We start from the raw sequence: 10556 nt of genomic DNA, 5'->3' as shown, positions 1-10556 counted from the left end.
GTCTGTATGCAATGGTCATGAGGATAGGTAAATTTCTGCTCCTGCATAAACCCTTTAATGACTGAACATGGAAGTGAAAATTAATAGCATTCAGTCAGATGTACGCAGCAATATATCACAATGGTTAGAATCTATATTTACATGCATACCCCTGTAAGAGAGTCCTGATACTGAACCTCTGCCCAGATCAGGAAATCGCATCCCTATCGGTGATTTCACTATGTTTATGTGAATGGGTAGGAAAGTGACTCTTGAGTGAATAGAGATGTGTAACCTCTGCTCTATAGACAGGTAACGGAGACATTTGATCCCTATTACTAGCGGAGATCACTAACACCAGAGGCACTATGCACCCTCATAGGCTTAGACTACAGAGAAAAAGAAACGTGAAAACAAGTAATTAGAGAAAACACATTTATATCTATTGTGTCATTCACTGTCACCTGTATGTGACTGATACATCAAATGCTGCAGAGTGCAAGACAAATGGAGAGTAATGTGACCATGTGTGGCCTTATCTGCCATCAGTGTATACCTCCTGGGGAGGCATAGAGGTGGCCAGCGGCAGAGTTGTCCTAGCGCCTGCTCCTCAGCATGGATAAGATCTGGATGCTCATTCACAAAGGGATATGGGAAGAAGGTGCAGGATCTTACTTGACCCAGGTCTGACCTCAGCTAATACTTTGTACAAACAGGACAAATCAGGGGAAACTGAAAAATAAGCTAAAACAAAAACACTGATATTCCCCAGGAATTAACACTGAGGAAACAAGTGTGTGAGCCATCGGGGGCCGTAGATAAGAGAAGTGTCCCAGTAATTGGAATTCTCAGTGCAAAGTGAAACCAGGGCCCTGCAAAGGCCTATTTATTTATACAACACAGATAAAGGTGATCTACCAAAGCAAAAGGGCACATAATGGAGAGATGCAGGGTAGCTAGAGGCCATTCAGAGGTTGCTGTCACCCCCTGGGCCAATGGGGGTGTCGAGACTTCTCTTCTACATAAGAAGACAGCAATTCTACAAGTAATGTTTGGGATGAAGAGCTTCAAACTAAACCTTTGGGTGTAATGGGTCCACTAAGCCCCTCAGCTGGCTGCTCTATATAATTTTGCTAAAATAATCATAAAAATTCCTAAAAATATTTGTGATATCATTGGTTAACTTCGTAATCCATAACCAAGCGTCACATAAACATGATCAGAACTATCAAGACAATTGGATATTCATAGAGTACCGGTACCTTCTATGCAACTTACAGAGAGTTTTTACAATTTACCAGATTGCCCCCAAAAAAGCCCCCCAAAAAGTTCCATAATTAAACGATCCGTCGTTTAAGTGTTTATAAATTTTCCTACCCAACGAAACAATTTTCTACAAACCTGCCAAGAGTTCTATGTACAGTTCTATGTAAATCCTTGACAACATCTAGTACTAGTTATTTTATTGAGGTCTATGAGACATCAAAAACTTTTGTTTACCCTAAAAAGTTTTCTTCCCCCAAATTTTACTCCCTCTCCCAACACCACCACCTTCCGTAGACTTTAGAACGGAACCATTCTACAAATACCCCCTTTTTTTAAAAAAAAAAAAATCTGATTCTCCTACTAAAGGTCTGTATATTATCAACCTTCTAAAAATACCATTTTATGATACTTTTTGGGGGGAAAAAAGGAAAGAAAATCGTTATTTCTAGAACTCACAGTAAAATTGGAGAATAGGTGTCAAATGACATTTAATATAAGTAATTCTAAGCTATTCCTTTAAGTTGTGGATATTAAATAGTATTCAATGTAAAAAATCAATATCATAAATTGCCTCCCTGTCCAATGGAAAAAAACAGTAATTGTCGCTTTAGGTTTTTGAGCCTCCTGTAACCTCTAGTGACTTTTATAATCCGTCTAATCTACAGTAGGGGGTACGGCAGACATTACACATTCATTGTTAAGAGGCCCCAGCAGCAGAAGCCCGGATAAAGATCTCATCTTCTGTTTCTTACCACTAGTATAAAGTCAATATTTTCTGTCAGATGGCTTAGGGTCCTTTACACTGAACCGCTGATACCATGAGAAAGAGTAGCCGACCTAACAATATCATAGCTATTGTTACACCAAGTTTGGGGAAGTGAGCCAAAGGAAATGATGTTATCTTCATATATTGACAGAGAGATACAGTAAATATTCTGAAATGGGTAGATACAGGTCTCACACACAATGTCTGATGTTTACAGGACTGGAGCGAAAACGACAGATTCCTTTACTTGGTGGTAGACACACGTCTTCAATAGTTTCTAAACTTTGAAGCTTTTAGGGTTCTGTGGCTATAATGAGATTTTAGGCCTAACAAACCAAGGCCTGAATGTGACTGCAACTTCTTTTTATTCTAAAGGAACCTAGAGGTCCTGTTGATGACCATGAGGACATTCAAACCCCTTATTAATTTAATGTCCAGCCATTTTGGGGGCTGGGGACCCGATCTAGGAAATATATTATGGAGAAGATCAAACATGGTGTATAGTGAAACTGGTTCAGTTGCCCCTAGCAACCAATCGGATTCCACTTTTCCTTCCATGCAGACTCTTTGGAAAATGAAAGGTAGAATCTGGTTGGTTGCTAGGGGCAACTGAGCCAGTTTCACTTTACACCATGCTTGATAAATCTCCTACTGTATGTTTATATTAATCTGTAAGCTGACTCACCTACAAGAATGGGGTCAATATTGCAGGTGGAGAACTATAGAGGGAGATTCCTGATTAGAAAAATGTGCCATGTATATGCTTGTCCCATGGCATTGGAGATATTGGGGGACATTTATCAAACATGGTGTAAAGTGAAACTGGAGAGACAAGACCCAGCCTTAAGGCCCTATTACACAAAGCGATTAACGGCCGTATTTGGCCTATTATCAGCCATTACGGCTAATAATCACTAAGTGTAATAAAAGGCACTGATCAGATAACATGCAAGATGTCGGCTGATCGTTGTCTGTCAACATGTTGAAAGACAAACGATTAGGATAGCAATGATCTGCTGCCGTCGCCCCATGCAATAGGAGTGGTGGCAGCAGACCGCCGCTATCTCCTATGACCCCCCCACACACACACACTTACCCGCTCGCTTTCAGCACGTATAATAGCGCTGGCAGCAAGCGCGGAACAAGGAGCAAGCGAGCGCTGACCTGACAGGTCGGCACTTGTTTACTCCCGCTGATCGCCCCGTGTAATAGGGGCTTTTATTGTGCCATTCCTTTTAACACTGGTAAGAAACTGTGCAAAACTCCTCTCCTTATTGTCATCGAATAAAGTGTTGGTTTTATCAACCCAAGGGCCATGGAAACACCTGACACAATAGAGAAGGTCCGTTTTAATCTTCACTATGGGGCACCCTTTCTTCTACATCTGTCGCTCTGTTTTTTTATAAGATGCACCTAAGATTTAATAGAAAGGACCCCTATTTAGATTTTTAGATCTGGAAACACTATTATTACTAGTATTAAATATATACATACTATGGTAGTAGACTAAACTGGAAAAATAGATGGGCGTGAACAGAAGGGGCCATGATGGTGACCAATAGTGGCTTGCTGTAGAGCAGGAATGAGGAACCTTTTGCCCTCCAGCTGTTGCTTCGGCTGTCCAGGCATGATGGGAATTGTAGTTTTGCAACAACTGGAGGGTCAAAGGTTCCCCATCACAGAGTTTAGTAGTTCTATATACAATACTTTTGGAAGTTTGAGAATTGCCCATCGTTGATTATTATGTTACAATGTAGACTACTATATATTGTTCCTTTTGGGTTTACGAGCAGAAGCCACAGAGAGGGTTAAGTTTGCTGCCGAGTGCAAGACGGGGTCATCCAGAGATTTTAAATTTACAGCTGCCCAGCAATAAATATATATTCTCTAGCTCAGACTTTCAAGGGAAAAAAAATTGGGTGTGAGGGGCTGGTGGGGAGGAATTCTTGAAATGTTCTCTTCCTTCTGACCCCAAATCTCTGGGTTTTACACCACAAAATAAACACTTGGCTCAGTAAAGTTTTATGGGGTCGAGTTTGGATAATTTATGATGCAGGATCAGTGCGGCAGGGCAGGACCCCGGGACCCTGTTCCTCATTGGCAGGAGAGGCGTGGGGAAGGGGGAGAAAGTAATAGGATTTTGAAATGTGAAACAGGGGAAGGCTTGAAAGGAAAATTAATAGCTATCATAATGCTTTTTGACTTGTTGAACCTTGCCCAAGGTAGAAGGAGGGGTGCGAGGGTGCTGGATGCCACAGGTCCTTAGTTGGTGATGTTCAATACAGGAGAAACCTGACCAGGACTGTCAATGATTTCATATAGGGAACCCTCTGTAAACCATGACTACTAAATCTTGGGGATAAAGAAAACACAGGTCCTTTCAAAAAAGACTATGGTGGTTCTCAAAAATAAGGCCTAGCTGCATTTTGCAGGCTTTTTGGAGGAGGCGAAAAATATAGGTGAAAAATAAGCCTTAGTTACAGTCAGCTGACCAGATCCCTGAAACTGGCTGGTTGAGTATCAGCCAATCACGGCAAGACTTGTTATGCTCCGGCCTACTAGCTCAACACAAGCTGCGGAAGAAGTAAGAAGATGCACAGTAAAGTACATAGGGGAAGATTTATCAAGGATGTGCCCTGGCATAGACAAGGGAGAAGGCATGGATTCTTGCCTTCTCCCTGGCGTATGCCAGCTAGGCAGGAATGCATGACAAGTCAGAGAGGAGGCGTGGCTTCTTCCCGCACCAGATTTATTATTTATACCCGCTCGCAGGTGTAAATCATGATACAAATCTACAACTGATCCCAAGCAGGTGTAGATTTGTGCCGGTTTTTCTGAGAGGCATACGCCTCTAAGTAAATTCGCCCGGGGAAAGTGGGCAGGGCTTTATTTAAGACTGCGTACAAGTATAGAATATGGGGCAACAGAGGGTACGGCCTTACTACAAGAAGGAGTTATATAGCATGAGGGCCTTACTGCAAAGGGAGGATGGGGGCTACCTGGTGGAGGAGGATGTATATAGTTTGGGGAAAGAACTACAGAGGGGGAGGGTGGTATACAGTAACTACAGGGAACCTTACAGTATAGAAGCCTAACAGAGGGACATACAGTATAGTGGCTAACTACTGTATACAGTGGGGCTACAGTGAAGGGGCATGCAGTGTTTCTCCAAAAATAATAACCCTGGCCCTTTTTTTCTGAGAAAAAAAAAATATAATACTTTGTCTTATTTTCAGAGAAGCACTGTATAAGATGCCCAGTTAATAGAACTATTGCCATTGGGTTTGATCTCCTTATTTGTACTTTCTCTGCCTATGATCCTAACTAAGCCTCCCATCATCCTTCCTATGATCCAAAACAAGTAGGGGGATATCTAGTGTGGACAGTCTCTCTCCATGTGTCCTAATGGAGCATTTCAGTCCATATTGGTCAATAAAATTGCTCAAATTGGTCATACATGATCAATGACTCCAGGTTAATGAAGAACGTTCTCTCTGGGAATGTTATAGGAACATTCTTTCCTGAACAAAACATCTTTCATCCGACTATCGGCCAAAAGTTTGAAATGTGGCTAACTTCTTTCCAGACGATGACAATGTCTGTCATCTGTCAGCTAAAAAGATTCATCCAGCAAATTATCATTTTGTTTGAAATCATTGGATTTCATTAACCATAGTATAATATGGATGGGCACCTTACATGTCTAATAGCTGTCAACCAAGAGATGTCTCTCCCAATCCCAACCAAAGGTTTAAGCGTTTTCAGTGGAGGCAGGAGGGGTTAGCTGCTCTGGTTGGGCATTTGAAATTCAAGACTTTTCTACTACAACATAATATGTTCTTGTTAGGAGGCCTCCATATACAGTTGGCCAAAAGTTTCAGCAGACTTTTGACTATGGTGGGGACCTTAGGACTATAGAGGAAATGGACCTTCAATAAGCAGTAGTGATGAGCGAATAGTGAGATATTCGAATATTTGATATTCGTTCGAATATCTCCCCGATATTCGAATATTCGATCCCATTAAAGTCTATGGGAACAAGTATTTGTTTATTGAAAAACATCTATTCGACCACTTGGAGGTCTCAAAGTCCACAATGACACCTCAGGAAATGATGCCAACACCACTGGAATGCAACTGGGACAGCAGGGGAAGCATCTAACACCCCAAAATTGCAGTTAATAAAGTCACAATTTCATGTTATACAGGTGAATTACCTGGTTATTAAAGGGTGTATGAATATTTTATAGGTACAGCTGGTCGGCTATATTATGTAGCACTTTGTAAACAGAGAGCCTTATAGTAGCACAGCCGCCTGCTTGTACCACCCTGTGTATTTATGTATGACGTAGCAGCACGTAGCACTGGATTAACACATGTACTACAATTCATTTTTAGATCTAGCACTCTAGCACGTATCATCAGCACAAAGCACTTGGTAAACAGAGTACCTTATAGTAGCACAGCAGCCTGCTTGTATTACCCTGTGTATTTATGTATGACGTAGCAGCACGTAACACTGGATGAACACACGTACTACTCTTTTTTTTTTTTTTTTTTTTTTTTTTTTTTTAGATCTAGCACTCTAGCACGTATCAGCAGCACAAAGCACTTAGTGAGCAAAGTGCTTGTACCATCCTGTGTATTTATGTATGACGTAGCAGCACATAGCACTGGATGAACACACGTACTACAATTTCTTTTAGATCGAGAAGTCTAGCATGTATCAGCAGCACAAAGCACTTGGTGTACAGAGTGCTTGTACCACCCTTTGTATTTACAGTATGTATGATGTAGCAGCACGTAGCACTGGATGAACACACTTATATATGTTATTGGGTCATGTGACTATGCCATCCAATCATTGTTATTCTCGTTTCTTGTAATGCTACGTACACTAAGGGGCTGTGGCAGCCCCCCTGCATGTTGTTTGGCTAAAAAAACTGGGAAGAAGGGGGATTTTAACGCTCTTCGAATATTTATCGAATATTCGGCAAACTATTCGATACGATCGAATACCTTACTATTCGATCGAACAGTATTCGCTCATCACTAATAAGCAGTTCTCCCAGTTATAGTCCCTTCTCGCGAAGGGAGCTTTCCAAGATGAGTAATCCATTTATATTGTATTTTGAACTACTCCTATTCATATAGTTACCAAAAACTTATGGCATAAAATAGTAATAATCACTACAAACAGTGATACAACATTGTGGGGCAAACTGAGAAGAGTCCAGAAATCAAAATGAACTCTTATAAAGGCAACTGAGTTACTGTCTATGCTGATCAGATAGTGAGTTGTACCAACAAAGTTATTCCATCTCTAATCCGGTAAACTACAAAATGACTTTGCCCGTCCATAATGATCTGCCCGTCACTGTCCTTAAAACGGTAATCGAAGAAAAATAAACATGGCTGATCCTCTTATGTCCCACTGATTTGCACACCACGGTTGTCTGGGAGTCAACCTAAGTTGGCTATTGTGTCAGCCAAAGGTGACAATTTCATCTGGACCAACTAATTCATATGGCACCCTTCCAACCTTCTCCCAATGGCAGGGTGCATTTCAGCAGCTCGATCTGTTTGTTCTCAAGGAGACAAGTGACTGCTAGAGGAGTCTTGAATAAGTTTTCTTCTCCCCCCCCCCCCATGGAAAACTCCCATATGCTTGGGCAGGACCAACTGACTTTCTAATGTGTATACGAGCTATCCAACTCTCCCCTTAAAGATTCTCAGGGGAGATAGGGATCAGGCTTTTGGATTTCAACTGCCCTATCCTTTTGTTCTTATAGAGATAAGCCCCCTACTCCCTCCATTCAGAACATATACATTTATGGCTGAAATGTCTTGAGTATGGAGAGAGTTGTTAGCCAATAAAAAAAGAAAATTGGCTAACAATTATCACGTGTGTATAGGCATGGACAATTGTCCAAGAAAAGTTTGTTTGTTGGGTTAAATTTAACAATGACGAATAATTGTTTGAACTGATCATCTGGAAATGGTCAAGAATGTTTTTTCATCTTTCACCCGATGTCCTTGATGATGTATGGACAGTAGTATGGCAGTGCCTGCAAAATGATTGTGCACCGAGTCAGCATTTGTTTAAGGGTTGATGGACCATCCACCCATTTGATGTGTATGGCTACCCTTTCGGGCGGTGTGGCCGCACTTTTTGTGAGAACAAAAAACAATAGAGGGTTAATTGGTTTCTAATTTTCCCCAGTGTAGAGAGAAGATTCTGTAGTCGCCTTGATCCTGGGCAGATAAACTTTAGGGTGGGTGAGCCAAACTTCAAAATTTGCAAGTTGCTTTTGGAGAAATGTCTTATCTGATGCCCCTTGCGTCACCTCTGTACCCAAAGCTGCTGGTGTCACCGGCCTCACCTTCCCTCTTTAAATGCCTGATTAAGGGTTATTTATCCTCAAGCCATCACAGAATTCACAGTAGAAGGTGCTAAAGAGGGATTTTAGGAGTTAGTTGTTTTAATTGCCCAAGGGGGGGAAGGCAAAGAGCTGTGCACAGTTTGTGTTCCTGACACTACCAGTTCATTACCACTATATTACCAGCCAAGCATAGAGACCGGAACCCAGTACTAACTCCCCTTCTACCACCTCTGCTGGAAGGCTGCTCCGTAGGTCACAAACACAGACTATTTACAGCCATCAAACAGGCAATAGCTCATTTCAGGCCAATCTATCAGTAGTAACAGTTGTCATTCAAAGAGGGGGGCAGCTTCTTGTGCCAGAGACACAGAAATTGGCAGCCGTTGCTCTATCCAGCCATTGCGGCCTCGTTCTCTTGCTCAGTAATTGGATTCTTAGCCCTCCAAAGGCCCATTTTCACCTGTATCATTGATTAGCAAGTGCATAAGGGAGCGCATTAGAGGAGCGAGCATCCAGCGTAGCAGAGTTTAATGGCTGACACTGCTGACCCAGCTGGCAGCGAATGGAGAACTCTAGATTTCCGAAGGCTCTGTACATAGAAAGCTTAGCACATCTTTCTAGGCAATCATCTGCCTCGAGCAGTATAGAATGCATTTGATGCTTGTAGAATTTGCCCATTTATTTCTATAGCGCCAACATATTCTGAAGGGTTGTACAGTACTAAACAAATTTTGTCACACTTTTAGTGCCTATACTTAAAAATTGTTCTTATTTACTGGTCTTAATCCAATCCTTATAATCCGGGTCAGACTAAACAATGCAGGAAATGTGACCCATGGGGCCTCAGAATATGCAGTTCAGCAGTGGCTCTCGCTTATGATATTATTGTCGACCTTTCTAATACCTTCAAATGACATTGTACACAGTAAAAAGGAAATTGCTTTTCATTTCTTTATAGTACACCCTAAAAAGTAGCTGCAGCATGGATGATAAAATAGAGCAGTAATGAGCAGTGTAAGCTGTGAATTAAATCTGGGCGTGAAATATAATAGTCACTGTAATTTCCTGTAGTCTCTGCGTAGATGTGTTTGTAATTGGAGAGGGAGTTACTGACTCTGGTGGCAGCTTATCTCTCTAAGAACAACATGGCTGATCCTTTCTTTTCCCAACATATCTTTCAGGAGAAAGTAAGGAGACCCTTGTCCCCAAACAATTTAGACAGTACAACAGGATTTTGTATAGGGGCCTTTTAGTGAGTGATAAACAGACCGATCTATCAGAAAATGTAGACGTCACTAATATTCTAGCCTATGTTTGGCAAACAGATTTTCTGTGTATTAGCTTAATAGGCAAATATATGTGTACTTTACCACATTAAATATCTTATAATTGTTGGGTCACTAAATGTTACAGACGCAGTGCAGGAGGTGTATGGATCACACTGACATCCGGCAGAATAGGACAGTCTCATTATAATTAGACCAGTGAATACACATCTCCTATATAACCTCTTCTCTTTGCCAAAGACAACTCTTCCTCAGGCAACAAGCACTGAGAGGGTCCCCTATAGGTCACATGTATATCCTTAAGGACGTATTTAGCATAGAAGAGGAAAATCAGGTGTCCTAGTCCCAGAGGGCAGGATTACCCGAGTTGAAAGTCATTATAATCCTAGTATTACATCAATACACCATTAACAAATCCAAGGAACAGCTTGAAGGGAAACCTGTGACGTATGTTTCCAATAGACACTGAGGACAGCAGACTCACATCCGTACTGTCACTCATGGGTAATGGGCCAAGAAGTGAGACGTTAAAGACTACTGTAAGGTTTCTGTATACACAAACAGTATACAGGTATCTTACTGACAGTACTGTATGTGTACATGAGAGGCTTCAGAGCAAAAAAATCAAGATGGGGTCAACTTCATGATGCGCATGGCTTCCAGCACTACCACACTCCTGAGAGTGGGGGGCTGCACATGATGGTTTCTGCTTTAATGCATGGGTGCTTCAAGGGTTCTTTATTGATCTATTTTCTGATTTTGCACAACTCCAATGGAAATGAGCTGCAATACTACTCACAAACTGAGAGAAAGTGTGGCGCTGTTTGAGAAGAATGGAACTGTGTTTCTTGGGTGTCTAAAGCTGGTCATAAACTT

Source organism: Dendropsophus ebraccatus, chromosome 10, assembly GCF_027789765.1.
Source record: "Dendropsophus ebraccatus isolate aDenEbr1 chromosome 10, aDenEbr1.pat, whole genome shotgun sequence".
Lineage (NCBI taxonomy): Eukaryota > Metazoa > Chordata > Amphibia > Anura > Hylidae > Dendropsophus > Dendropsophus ebraccatus.
This window is presented reverse-complemented; position numbering follows the sequence as displayed.